The following is a 13954-nucleotide window of genomic DNA, read 5'->3' as shown; positions in this document are numbered from 1 at the left end:
GGCTGAACAATGACTGTAGAAAGGTAGAGGTTTTGGGGGGAGGGGTTACATTACATCTGTCAGCTGCTGGAGCCTCACATCAGGAATGGAACGCACCCCAACCACGCGCTGACAGCCCCCCACAGTGTGCATTGACCTGAGGGTCTTTGACACAGTTCATATATTTCTGAGTGATGTTGGTAATTATTATGATGTCCTGAAATCCCTCGTTGGACGGGTTACAAGCAAGACACAGATAGAATGTCATTGATCAATGATTTGTTTCAGTAGATCATGGATTGATTGATTGATTGATTGATTGATTGATTGATTGATTGATTGATTGATTGATTGATTGATCGGTACTTTAATGTATTCTGCTGGCGATGCTGAAAACCTGTGAAGAACACAGTACGTAGAGCTGTTCATAAAGTCACGGGGCTACGATCACATGTCATAACCAAACATGTGGTCCACACACACATTTATGAACACACACATGTTACTGTAGTCAGATACACAGGTGCATCATAGTGGGGCAGTAATATTATAATGGCACTAACTTCCTCATTGACGCAGTCGGCCATGTTTTCCCAGAGATCCTTGCGCCGTTTGGCAGCTGCAGCTGTGTTGCTTTTTGCCTGGATTATTGATTTGTATTGATCGTATTTATTAATTATTATTGTTTGCTCCTCCGTTGTGAAATATGCGTTTTGGGCCGGTTTGTTGCATGTTTGTGATTGGTCGCATGCAGCAAACTCCGCCCTTTTTATGTGAGCGCACAGATCTAGAGTGGACAAGTCTGGATTGGGATTAGTGAGTTGATAGCCGGCTTTATGGTACCGAAAATCCGGAGGGCGGATGTCTGGGTAAGTGAAGCCAGATAAGGAAGAGGAAGTAATGACATTTAAATGACCTCAAATGGAGATTAGAGATTGAAATGTACAAACAATTCAACTTACAAACTACCTCTCAGAACCAGTTGTGTTTGTATGTTGAGGACTATCTGTATTAAATCGGAAACGACAGAATTTTTTATCCATGTGGATCCGTTGTTAAAATAAAAAGAAAAGGAAACGTGTTTCATCAAGTTCCAACAGCGAACAAGAACATCGACATGTGATTTTTTTGGATACTCCGCAGACGAATTTGGGGGAATCATCGCCACGGCGATGGAGACAGCCGCCACAACAGACAAACACACAGACAGTGATTTAGACAGGGTGGTGGGCGGGTCGATGAGCTCAGACCAAACAAAGGAAAACATGACGGCGTACGTCACACACACCCGGGAGCAGTGAACCACACACACACACACACACACACACACTCTCTCTCTCTTTCTTTAATAAAACGGTGACCCGAGGAAACGAATAAATCACATTCTGCTCGATAGATAAACCAAATATTCCTCTCATGCAGTCGCTCTGCTTCGTGGCTCCAAGCGTCACTCACTTGGGGATTTGAACCGTCAACCCTCCGGTGGTTTCTTCAAAGGAAAGTCAAATGCCATTGTGTTTAATTGTGCGCTCATTAAGTACTATTACAATCGATTGCGTCGTCCAGGTGTGTGCACGCACCTGCACACCTGGCTGCTGCACACACCACAGATATTCACGCCTGGCTCCGCCCCCCAACACCACAAATGGTGTGTCCCTGTGACATCATGTCTGAAGCTCTGCCCGCCTCCAGCCAGAGCCGAGAAGATCGAACGAGTGTGTGAGTGTGAACGAGTGTGTGAGTGTGAACGAGTGTGTGAGTGTGAACGAGTGTGTGAGCGTGAACGAGTGTGTGAGCGTGAACGAGTGTGTGAGTGTGAACGAGTGTGTGAGTGTGAACGAGTGTGTGAGTGTGAACGAGTGTGTGAGTGTGAACGAGTGTGTGAGTGTGAACGAGTGTGTGAGTGTGAACGAGTGTGTGAGTGTGAACGAGTGTGTGTCTGAATGCCAGAGAGGAAGAAATTGATGAGAACAACTCCACCGGATGCAGAGTGTGAAGTGTTTCACACGTTCACGTCTGTCCCGGGGTCGTGACCTCAGAACCACTTCGATTTTTTCCACGATCTGCAGAGAAACAACACTCGTTACTCCTCGTTTCTTCTCGTTTCTCCTCATTTATTCTCATTTCGTCTCATTTCTTCTCACTTCCCTCATTTTTTTCCTCATTTCTGCTTGTTTCTCCTCATTTCTTCACATTTTTTCTTGTTCTCCTCGTTTCTTGTATCTCCCCATTTCTTCTCATTTCTCCTCATTTCCCCTCATTTTTTTCCCTCATTTATCTTCATTTCTTCTTATTTATCCTCATTTCTCCTTGTTTCTCCGTCCTGCTCCTTTCTGCTTGTTTCTACTTGTTTCTTCTTTCTTCTCGTTTCTCCTCATTTCATGACATTTCTCACTTCTTCTCATTTCTCATTATTTTTACTCGTTCCTCCTCGTTTCTACACAATGAAAACTAACGAACAGGAAGACGTCTCCGTGGAGAAGACGTCCTGTGAGGCAGAGGTGAAGCTATTGGAACTGAAACCGACCAACGATGCAACAAGACAACACGGACCTGAAACCACGCTCAGACGTGACCCCGCCAGATGTTTCAGGACGTCTGGACAGGAAGTGTCGTTCCAGGAAGATGCTCCTCAGGTGCAACCTTTCAAAATAAAAGTCAACCAGTTTCATAGTGAAAACAGCTCAGTGGTTCTGGAGCGCTCGCTGTTCATCTGAGGAGAAAGAAAAAACGAGATCTGGATGTAAATGAGTGACCAATCACAAGCATGGACACAAGTCACATGACTCATCATCCACCAATGAGACGTTTCTGCAGGTAGAGAAGGTCATGAATCCGTGCCTCGTCTGTCACCTCCTCCTATCAGCTTCATCTCCCCCATTCACACACACACACACACACACACACACACACACACACACACACACACACACACGCTTTGTCTCCATTCACTTTTTGTTCCAAAGCAGCTGGAACATGTTTTGATTTTCACTTGTTGCTCCGGGATGCTCTGTTACCTGAACTGTAAGTGACACCAACACACACACACACACACACACACACACACACACACACACACACGCACACGCACACGCACACACACACACACACAGACACACACACACACACACACACACACACAGTTGGATGGATACATGGATGGTCAGGGATTAGGTGAGTGAAGGATTTTCAGACGGAGGAGTAATCTAGATGTGTGTGTGTGTGTGTGTGTGTGTGTGTGTGTGTGTGTGTGTGTGTGTGTGTGTGTGTGTGTGTGTGTGTGTGTGTGTGTGTGTGTGTGTTCATCAGTCACGGATTATCTAGATGGTGGTTGCATAATCTCAGTGTGTGTGTGTTCTCACTGGCAGACGGTACAATTAGTCATTCACACACACACACACACACACACACACACACACACACACACACACACACACACACTTCTTCCACTCGTTCATCTCGTGATGTCATTCCCTCTGAATGTGTGATTTTCTTCCATTGTTTGGTTGCTGTGAACCCCCCCATAACGCCCCCCCCGTCTGTTATGTCTGAATATTTGTTTCCATTCAGCTACAATGGGCCATTAAACAGTGTGTGTGTGTGTGTGTGTGTGTGTGTGTGTGTGTGTGTGTGTGTGTGTGTGTGTGTGTGTGTGTGTGTGTGTGTGTGTGTGTGTGTGTGTGTGTGTGTGTGTGTTGCTGATGTTCAGAGGATGTCATCTCATGTAAACAGGAAGCAGTGAGGACAGTGGAAGAGATAGCAGCATGGGGGGGGGGTGTCAAACCAACGTCCACATGGGGGTGTCCTCACCCTTCAGCAGATGATCCAGCAAAAACAGCAAAGGTCAACAAAGGTCACCAAAGGTCAGCAAAGGTCACAGAGGAGAATGAAATATCAAGAGGTCACCGTAGAGAATGTTGAATAAACTTTACACCAAAGGAATGTTCTTCATGTGGAGAAGTTTATTGTCTCTGGGGGGGGGGTAAGAGGTGGGGGGGGGCAAATATAGAACATCAAGCAGTGAAGTATTAATATTACAGGCAGGAAGGAACCACAATCACACCAGTGCCCCATGAACTCACCTGTGTGTGTGTGTGTGTGTGTGTGTGTGTGTGTGTGTGTGTGTGTGTGTGTGTGTGTGTGTTTATTCTTTAAGTGAAGGTGCATTCCACACATTGTTTAACCCCCCCCCCCTCTCGTCCAGTGGTGGCGGTGGCCGATGACCCCGTCGAACCTGCTGAACGATAACACGGACGAATCTGAACCCAGAAGGAGTCAGAAGTAAAGGATCGCAGCGAGATGATTGGCTGATACCGGAGGACGTCTTTACCGGACATCGTTCGGTCAGATCCTGACTCCGCCCCCCTGCAGTGGTCAGACACGCCTCCAGGAACCGACCCGGTTGAGTCCATCCTGCTCTGCTGACGCGTTTCTTCTTATTTATAGACGTTTCGTAGTTCGTTTTTTGTCTGTTTGACCTTTTGTCAGGAGAGAAACCCGATGACACTGCGGCGGCGAGTTAGCGAACGCCGGCTAACCGCTAACAACGGCTAACCGCAAGGAGCTGAAGGAGGAAGAGCTCCAACCCCAGAGGGCAATCGTCCACAGCCTCAGAAGGGAGGAAGGGGACCCTCCAGCTGCAGCACCAGGGGAAATTCCCACCTCCCCTCGGATCAAAGGGTGTGTGTGTGTGTGTGTGTGTGTGTGTGTGTGTGTGTGTGTGTGTGTGTGTGTGTGTGTGTGTGTGTGTGTGTGTGTGTGTGTGAGGAGCCACCCGTACTTTAAAACGAAGCGAACGCCGCGTGTTTTTAAGGTATTAACACACATACCTGTAAAACGCTTACACCTGTTAGAGCAGGCTGTAATCACCAGTGTGTGTGTGTGTGTGTGTGTGTGTGTGTGTGTGTGTGTGTGTGTGTGTCTGCAAAGTTGTGTTGAATGCAAAGATTCAAAAGACCTTTTTTTAAAACTTTATTTAAACGTTTCTTCCTCCACTCATTACATATGCGTGTTTTAATAGGCTTTGACCTCTCCGGGAGGTCAAAGGTCAAACATCCATCTTGCTCACACACACATTTTAAAAGCTTGAACGTCTGATGCGGTGTTGATTTATGGAAGACACCCCCCCCCCGCTGCAGGCGATAGGTCGACAGGAGACCGTCTGACTGCTGATTGATCGGTAGGCTCTCTGGGTGGCCCCGCCCTCTGGCCCCGCCCCCTCTTTACGCTTATGACAGGTATTATCACATCACCGCCGTCATCCGTCAGACGCTCCAGACATAGATTCCTGAAGCGTGGAATTTTTCACGGGCGGCGGTCGTCTGTACCTGAGTGGGCGGAGCTCAGCGGGAGAACCAAGGCTCCGCCCCTACAATCCCACAACGTCCCACTGGTTTTGTCGGGTAACAAGCTGGGCTGAAACGAAGCTGATGCTTCACGGCGGTGGCGTGGACACGCCTCGAACGGCTCCCGCCTGTCAGCAGGGGGCGTGACGGCGCCATCCCCTCGTGATGTCACCCGTTTGTCCATATAAGGTCAGAACATGTGCTGTTACTGTAGAGAGGGAAAACACGCGCTCCATCACTTCCTGTTTTGTTCCTGTTGATGACACGTTGGTTTCCTGCATGGGTAGAAGCTCGCCGCCGCCGCCGCCGCATTGTGCTGTTTGTGTGTTTAGCTGCTCCGTTCCACTTCCTGTGCTGTTGATGGTGGGAAAACACACAACAATGAGTCGTGATTTCGCCCCCCCACCTCCTTGTTTCCCACCTCCCTCCTTCCTGTCACTCAGCGCTCCGTCCTCGTTGGTTTTCCACGTCATCCCAGGAATCCTGCCATCGGGCGGCGCTTTGTGTTTTATTAACGCCGAGTCCAAACAGAATGAGGGACGGGGGTGGGGGTGGGTGGGGGGCAGATCTTGTCTTGGCTCAAAAATTAGGGTCAGACAAAGTTTTGGCCTCAGATTATTCTGGATATAAATCTCTTTAATGCTCCTGTAGTTCTACCAGCTGATTGGTTTCTTCACTAGCTAACTAGTGGAGTGGGAGGAGTCATTACTATCGCTAACAAACTGGAAACCATCAGTTAGATCGGACCTAAACCACACAATGTCAAAAATTAATTTCGCTTACCTTCTGTGTTCTTTGTTCGCTTCAAGTCCAACGTGTTGAAATTGGTGGAAATTCAGAAATTCGGAAGTTGTAATTCGGAAATTCGCAATTGAAATGCCCGGAAATCGCTTTTGTTTGAAGTTGTTTGTTTGGTTTGAGAAGCTTGGTTTTGTTTGACCCCGCCCATCCTCACAAAGATTACTGCAAAAGCAGGAAGTCCTCAACATACGAACATACTATTCCCAACATTCATAGATACGAACAATCGCGTTTCGTCGTGTCCGACTCCTTCCTGAGATCAAACCTAAACCGCACAATGTCAAAAATTAATTTCGCTTACCTTCTGTGTTCTTTGTTCCCTCGAAGTCCAACGTGTTGAAATTGGTGGAAATTCAGAAATTCGCAAGTTGAAATTCAGAAGTTGAAATTCGGAAATTCGCAAGTGAAATGCCTGGAAATCGCTTTTGTTTGAAGTTGTTTGTTGGGTTTGAGAAGCTTCTTGTTTGTGTTTGACCCCGCCCACACACACACAGGTTGTCCTACCTGTCGCCCAGGGTAGGATTGGATCCAGCGTCTCCTGGCATGGAGTCTCCGTCTTTATCCACTGAGCCATCTTCAGCGCTGAGGAGCGATGAAGACCAGAGAGAGGAAGAGCTGTCTGAAGGAGCGCCTGCAGGAAAAGGTTTTCACCCGTCTGGTGTCTGACGAGGCGCTGAGGCCCAACACTAACCATAGCTCAGCTGGTAGAGACGCTAGTCTGGAGATCAGGGGGTTGTTGGATCCAATCCCTTCAGCTCCTTTTTCATGCCATCAATAAATTTCACTTATTTTCTCCTGTGAATTAACGAACGACGACGTCGACAGATCAGGAATGTTTTTAGAGCTGCTGACGAAACTTTCTCCTCGTTTCCTCATTATTGTTTCTGATTGATATGAAGGGATCTTTACCGATCAATACTGATCAGCTCCAGCTGGTGATGTTGCTAGGCAACAGCGCCTCCTAATGGAAGGGCTGAAAGAGGAGGAGCTGCTGAAATGATGTCCGTTCCGCCTCTAGATGGAAGTGTTCAGTCTGAGTAGCTCAGTGGCTAAAGAGGCTGGTTCCCATTGGTTCTTTATGGGTCAGGAGGTTGTGGGTTCGATCCCCACACCCATCTGAGAAACACAAATTTAAATTTGGACTTTAAACCTTCATTTGTTGTTTTTAACTCATGAGGACTAATTTTATTGTCTTTATCTTCGGGGCTTCAAACTCTTTTCTGCCTTTTTAGACTCTAAATCAGGGGTGTCCAATCTTTTTCCTGTGAGGGCCACATAACTTTGCCCTCCCCTGACGGGGGGTCGAGGTCAGTTTGTCACAGAAATCTCAGGGGAGCCTAAATGTACACATTTATTGTCTTCCACAAAGCCACACATTACCAAATATTAACAACGCTTTCCAGGATCTTAGTAGAAAACAAGGCCTTGAACTTTCTGACCGACCGACTGGAGTCCAACCGATCGACCGACCAACCGACCGACCAAAGACTGACCGACTGACCAACAACCGACCAAAAACAGCCCATTGTTCTCGACAGACCGACTCGTCAAAAAGAAATTTTGGACTTCTTGACCGACCAACCAAAAAAAACAATCTTTTACACCAAATGATCAACTGTTCAAAAAATTTTTTTAGAAAGACCGACCGACAGTCTGGCCTAAAGAAATTTTATTAGACCGACCAACTGAAATACAAAATTATTTAAACCGACCGGCCGGTCAGGAAAATATATTTTTTAACACCAATCAACCGACCCATCAAAAAAGAGTTTTTTCAAACGGACTGACTGATCGACCGACCTGTCGACAAAAAACATTTTTCAGATTGAATAATCAAAAAAAAATTTTTTTAAGACCGACCGACTGGTCAAAAACATTTTTTTTGGGTTGACCGACCACAAAATTTTTTAGACCGACTGACCAACTGAAAAAAACTATTTTTTAGATTGACCAATTGGCTGGTGGAATTTTTTTTTTTTTTTTAACGACTGACCGAAAAAAATTTTTTAGAATGACCGACCGACCGAAGACTTCTTTTTTGACTGACGGACGGCCAACGAAAACATTTTTTAGACCATTTGACTGACTGAAAGAAATTTTTCAGACCTACCAAAAAATATATCTATATATTTTTTTAAACGTACAAATGACCAGTCAAAAAAAAATGTTTTTAACCGATAGACTGAAAAAAATTTTTTCAAACTGACCGACCTAGTGGTTGAAAATTTTCTTTGACAGACCGACCAACCGAAGTCTTTTAGAACGACGGACCCACCAACTGACAACATTTTTTTTTTGACCGACCAACCCACCGAAAAAATTTTTTCAGACTGACCAACCAAGCAGACAACCAACTGGTCGGAAAAAGAATTTATACCGACTGGCCGACCAAAATCATTTCTTAGACCGACCGACTGAAAAAAAACTTTTTTAGACCGCCCGACCACAGAAATATATATATAATTTTTTAGAAAAATCAACTGACCGATCGAATAAAAAACCAACCTAACATTTTTTTGGGATCGACCAACTGTTCGAAAAATACATTCTTTAGACTGACCGACTGGTTGCAAAAAATTTTTTAGACCAACCAATTGACTCAAAATAAAACTATTTCAGACCGACAAAACATTTTTTTAGGCCAACCGACTTACCAAAAAAAAATAATAGACAATTTTCTTGAACAATCAACTGACCGGTAGAAAATAATTTTTTTCTTTTAACCGACCGATCAAAAACAAAAATTTTTAGACCGATCCACCAACTAAACACTACATTTTTTGTTTTACACTGACCGAGCGGTCAAAAAAAAGATTTTTTTAGACTGACTGACCAACCGAAAAAAAAAATTTTTTTAGAACAGTTAACTGAAGAGGTAAAAATAAAAGGTTTTTTAACCGACTGACCAAAAAACAAAAAAACCAACCGACTGACTGACCGGTCGAAAAAAAAAATTTGTTGGGGTTTTTTTGGTCGGTTGCCCTTAAAAAACGTTTTCGATCTGTCGGTCGATTTAAAAAAAAATTTTTTCGTACGGTCAGTCCTTCTGTCGGTCTAAAAAATTTTTTCAACCAGTCAGTCTTTCTAAAAACTTTCTTTTTTCATTCAGTCTGCAAAAAAAAATTTTCCAAACAGTGGAAAAAATTTCTTTTAGACAAACTGAATTTTTTTTTACAGTTTTTTTTGGACAGACTGACCAACAGGTAGAAAAAAATTTTTTTTAGGGTCGGTCAGTCGGTTGGCCTTAAAAAACGTTTTCAGTCGGTCAGTCTAAAAATTGTTTGTTTCATTCGGTTGGTCCGCCGGTGAGTCTAGAAAACAATTTTTTTTTCAACCAGTCTGTCTAAAACCTTTTTCTTTTTTGGGTCGGTCAGTCGGTCTAAAAAAACTTGGGTTTGGTCTCTCTGTCCAAAGAGACCTTTTTTTCTCGGTTTGCCCTGCTGCCCAGGGTAGGATTGGATCCAGCGTCTCCTGGCATGGAGTCTCCGTTTTTATCCACTGAGCCATCTTCAGCGCTGAGGAGCGATGAAGACCAGAGAGAGGAAGAGCTGTCTGAAGGAGCGCCTGCAGGAAAAGGTTTTCACCCGTCTGGTGTCTGACGAGGCGCTGAGGCCCAACACTAACCATAGCTCAGCTGGTAGAGACGCTAGTCTGGAGATCAGGGGGTTGTTGGATCCAATCCCTTCAGCTCCTTTTTCATGCCATCAATAAATTTCACTTATTTTCTCCTGTGAATTAACGAACTGACCCTGAAAAGAAACATTTTTAGACTGTTCAACCAAAAAAATTTTTTTTTCGACCCAACAACGAAAAGAAAAATGTTTTAGAACGACTGACCTACCAACTGACAAAATTATTTCTTAGACTGACTGACTGAAAAAAAAAAAAAAAATTTATAGAAAAATCAACTGACTGATCGAATAAAAATTTTTTTTTTAAACTGACCAATAAACTGACCAACCTAAAATTTTTTTGGGATCGACCAACTGGTTGAAAAATAGATTCTTTAGACTGACCGATTGGTCGCAAAAAAATTTTTTAGACCAACCAATTGACTCCAAAAAAATATATCCAATTATTTAGAACAATCAACTGACTGGTAGAAAATATTTTTTTTCTTTTTAACCGACCGATCAAAAACAAAAAATTTTAGACCGACCCACCAACTAAACACTAAATTTTTTGTTTTACACTGACAGACCGTAAAATAAATTTTTTTTAAATCAACGAACTGACCTAAAATTTTTTTGGATCGACCGACCGGTCAAAAAAAAGATTGTTTTAGACAGACTGACCGAAAAATATTTATATTATTTTTAGAACAATCAACTGACAGGTCAAAAAAAAAAGTTTTTTAACCGATTGACCAAACAAAGAAATAACCAACCGTCTGACTGGTTAGTCGGTTGCCCTTAAAAAATGTTTTTGATCCGTCGGTCGATAAAAACTTTTTTTTTCGTACAGTCAGTCCTTCTGTCGGTCTAAAATTTGTTTTTCAACCAGTCAGTCAGTCTTTCTAAAAAAAATTTTTTTCATTCAGTCTACAAAAAAAAAATTCCAACCAGTGGAAAAAAAATTTGTTTTAGACAAACTGAAATTTTTTTTACAACTTTTAGACAGACTGACCAACAGGTAGAAAAAAAAACTTATTTTTGGGTCGGTCAGTCGGTCAGTCGGTCAGTCGGTTGGCCTTAAAAGAAGTTTTCAGTTGGTCAGTCTAAAAAATGTTTTTTTTCGACCAGTCTGTCTAAAACCTTTTTCTTTTTTGGGTCAGTCAGTCGGTCTAACACATTTGGGTTCGGTCTCTCTGTCCAAAAAACTTGTATTTTGGTAATTCGATCTAACAGTTTTGCCCTGCTGCCCAGGGTAGGATTGGATCCAGCGTCTCCTGGCATGGAGTCTCCGTCTTTATCCACTGAGACATCTTCAGCGCTGAGGAGCGATGAAGACCAGAGAGAGGAAGAGCTGTCTGAAGGAGCGCCTGCAGGAAAAGGTTTTCACCCGTCTGGTGTCTGACGAGGCGCTGAGGCCCAACACTAACCATAGCTCAGCTGGTAGAGACGCTAGTCTGGAGGTCAGGGGGTTGTTGGATCCAATCCCTTCAGCTCCTTTTTCATACAATAAATAAATTTCACTTATTTTCTCCTGTCGGTCGGTCTAAAGAATGTTTTGTTTTGTTGTTTTTTTTTCGGTTGGTCAGTCTAAAAAAATTTTTTTTTTTACGTGAAATCGGTCGCTTTGAAAAATGTTTTTTTTCTTCGGTCGGTCTAAAATGTGTTTTTTTTGTCCGTAGGTCGCTCTAAAACATTTTGTTCCACGTATTTTGTTGGTCGGTGGTTTTTGTTTGGACAGTCGGTCTGTTGGTCTAAAACAAGTTTTGGGGTCAGTCAAGCCGAAAAAAGGTTTTTTTTGTCAGTCGGTCTTTTTTTGTTTGGTTTGTCAACAAAAACCTCAGATGGGTGTGGGGATCGAACCCACAACCTCCCGACCCATAAAGAACCAATGGGAACCAGCCTCTTTAGCCACTGAGCTACTCAGACTGAACACTTCCATCAAGAGGCGGAACGGACATCATTTCAGCAGCTCCTCCTCTTTCAGCCCTTCCATTAGGAGGCGCTGTTGCCTAGCAACATCACCAGCTGGAGCTGATCAGTATTGATCGGTAAAGATCCCTTCAGATCAATCAGAAACAATAATGAGGAAACGAGGAGAAAGTTTCGTCAGCAGCTCTAAAAACATTCCTGATCTGTCGACGTCGTCGTTCGTTAATTCACAGGAGAAAATAAGTGAAATTTATTGATGGCATGAAAAAGGAGCTGAAGGGATTGGATCCAACAACCCCCTGATCTCCAGACTAGCGTCTCTACCAGCTGAGCTATGGTTAGTGTTGGGCCTCAGCGCCTCGTCAGACACCAGACGGGTGAAAACCTTTTCCTGCAGGCGCTCCTTCAGACAGCTCTTCCTCTCTCTGGTCTTCATCGCTCCTCAGCGCTGAAGATGGCTCAGTGGATAAAGACGGAGACTCCATGCCAGGAGACGCTGGATCCAATCCTACCCTGGGCGACAGGTAGGACAACCTGTGTGTGTGTGTGTGTGTGTGTGGGCGGGGTCAAACACAAACAAGAAGCTTCTCAAACCCAACAAACAACTTCAAACAAAAGCGATTTCCGGGCATTTCACTTGCGAATTTCCGAATTTCAACTTGCGAATTTCTGAATTTCAACTTGCGAATTTCTGAATTTCAACTTGCGAATTTCCGAATTTCAACTTGCAAATTTCTGAATTTCCACCAATTTCAACACGTTGGACTTCGAGGGAACAAAGAACACAGAAGGTAAGTGGAAATTAATTTTTGACTTTGTGTGGTTTAGGTTTGATCTCAGGAAGGAATCGGACACGACGAAACGCGATTGTTTGTATCTATGAATGTTGGGAATAGTATGTTTGTATGTTGAGGACCTCCTGCTTTTGCAATAATCTTAATGAGTATAAGGGGGCGTGGCCTAGACTTTTAGCCTTGTGCTCTCTGCTGAGTCATTTTAGTTGTCTTGACTTTTATTCTGAAACATCACAGCTTCAATCCGCATCACTAATCTAATAATCTAATAATCTGATAATAAAATAATCTGATATTCCTGGAGTCAGACGGGCCGACAGGATCTCTGACCCCCGGTTGACCCCGTCCTGCCACTGGCTGCAGTGACGGAGGACGACATCAGCTCTATTAGATATTAGACAGGAAGTTCAGGACCCCCCCTCCCAGCCCCCCACCCCACCCAGAGCGAGTGGAGAGATGAGTCTGACGTCATTAAAGGGATTTTTGTTTTCATCAACACAAACAGTTACCATGGAGACGACAACAAACACTCAGGAGTTGCCTTCCTCCTTCCTTTTTTGTTGGGGGGGGGGTGATGACGCAATGCACTGACTGTTTGATCCTACATGAGATGGAATGATGACAACAACACCAACAACAACACCAACACCAACACCAACAACAACACCAACAACAACAACAACAACACCACCAACAACACCAACAACAACAACAACAACACCACCAACAACACCAACAACAACAACAACAACACCACCAACAACACCAACAACAACAACAACAACAACACCAACAACAACAACAACACCAACAACACCAACAACACCAACAACACCAACAACAACAACAACAACAACAACAACAACAACAACAATAATAATAATAATAATAGTAAAGCAGGTGGGGGCTAAACTTTCTCTTTAAGAGCCCCCACCGGTTCATTTGCTCCTAATAAGGAGGTGACAAACCTGGACTTCAGGAGGAGAGAACTGGGGGGGCCCTACAACGGATTTGGGGACCAGAGTCAAGTCCCCTATTGGAAAATCTTTCCTTCCTGTTAAGTACTTTCAAAGTAAAACTTTTCAAATAAACATACACGGGCTACGTAAATTTAAAAAAAAATGAAAACGATGATAAAAACAAAAAAGCGATAAATGCACATTTACTTCCGGTTACGTTCGTAATACTTATTTACTGTTTGTAGTTATATTTCGTAAAATTACCTTCTTAAATTTTATTTACTGTAATAAACCCGGAAGGGAAATTAGTTGCACACTTTAAGGCATTTTTTAAATGTTTTTTTTATTTCTCTTTAAAATATCTTATACATTAAGCAAATAAATACGTGATTTAGTTTTTATATTTGTTTAAATCTCTTAAATTCCTCTTTTCTTTCCCAGTATATTAAATTATTCAGTAATTTGTTCCATTTCGGCTCAGGGATAGATCCTCCAAACGAGTCTCTTATTTTGAAAAAAATCTCTCAGCTTCC

The sequence above is a fragment of the Antennarius striatus genome, chromosome 8 (assembly GCF_040054535.1).
Source record: "Antennarius striatus isolate MH-2024 chromosome 8, ASM4005453v1, whole genome shotgun sequence".
Classification (NCBI taxonomy): domain Eukaryota; kingdom Metazoa; phylum Chordata; class Actinopteri; order Lophiiformes; family Antennariidae; genus Antennarius; species Antennarius striatus.
This window is presented reverse-complemented; position numbering follows the sequence as displayed.